The following is a 1,515-nucleotide window of genomic DNA, read 5'->3' as shown; positions in this document are numbered from 1 at the left end:
AGAGGCATCATACAAAATGCATGTTATTTTTTATTTAATACCGAACCTGAATAAGATGTTTACATATAGTCCACAAGAGAAAAAAAAAAGACCCTTTTCAAATGTTTGCATAGACTTGATTGTTAATACTGTGTTGTTACTTGAATGATCCACAGCTTTTAGTTTGTTTTTTTGTTTTTCTTTTAGTTTAGTGATAGTTTTTCATGAGTCCCTTGTTTGTCCTGAACAGTTAAACTGGCCGCTGTTTTTCAGAAAAATCCTTCAGGTCCCACAAATTCTTTGGTTTTTCAGCATTTTTGTGTTTTTAACCCTTTCCAACAATGACTGTATTACTTTGAGATCATGTTTTCACATGGAGGACAACTGAGGGACCCATATGCAACTATTACAGAAGGTTCAAATGCTCACTGATGCTTCAGAAGGAAACACAATTCATTAAGAGCCGGGGGTGAAAACTTTTGAAATCTGAAAGATTTTTCTGAAGAACAGCAGGCAGACAAAAACGGGGCTCATGAACAACTATCACTAAACAAAAAAAACAAAAAAAACCAAAACACTACTGTGGATTATTCAGGTAACAACATAGTATTAAGAATGGGGTCATTTTTATAAATTTAATTATTATATTCTCTCGTGGACTACATGTGAATGTCTTTTATGTGAAATGTCTCATTTGGGTCAGTACTAAATAAAAGATAACATGTATTTTGTATGATCTCTCTTATTTGGGTTGTGGGATTACAAATTTAAGAATCTGTTTAAAATATGCTGATCCTATGTTCTGACATAGCATCACATGAAAAACAAAGGTGAAATACATTGTATTTAGCATTTAAGGTAAAAATAATTAACATTTTGCAAATTCTGCAAAGGTGTATGTAAACTTATGCCATCAACTGTATATATCTAACTAACAAATCAAACTTTTTGAAATTCAAAACTTTTTAACAAATTTTCCATTTCGAAGATAAGAAGACGACAGGATGTAGGATGTTTACTATCTCTGTTTAAATTCAAGAATTCTCAGGTTCTGAATGGTGCACAGCAATATTTCTTGCGCATCAAATCAGCATATTAGAATGATTTATGAAGGATCATGTAACTCTAAAGACTGGAGAAATGATGGTGAAAATTCAGCTTTGCCATCACATACATGCATATATAAATATTTTGACTTATTGATAAAGCAGCAACTAATGCTGCTGTGCAAAATTCAGCTGACAGTCCCGGGAAATCAGTGCATAAAATATAAAAAAAGTTCTGTAGGTTCACTCTGTTCCTGCCTGTCACTCAGAGAGCGAACTGAAGAGCTAGACTGGAACACAGGAGACAACTCTGGTTCTAGTGAAAGTGCAGAGTAATACAAACATACACAGAAAGAAACAGAGGGAGGGAGAGCAAACAGAAAGAAAGACAGAGGGAGAGATTAACTGGTGAATGTTGACCTTGCCAGCTGGTGGTTGAAGGAGCTACTTACACACACTCACACACACACCCGGATATAGCTCTCTGGAG

The sequence above is a fragment of the Labeo rohita genome, chromosome 14 (genome assembly GCF_022985175.1).
Source record: "Labeo rohita strain BAU-BD-2019 chromosome 14, IGBB_LRoh.1.0, whole genome shotgun sequence".
NCBI classification, from domain to species: Eukaryota; Metazoa; Chordata; class Actinopteri; order Cypriniformes; family Cyprinidae; genus Labeo; species Labeo rohita.
This window is presented reverse-complemented; position numbering follows the sequence as displayed.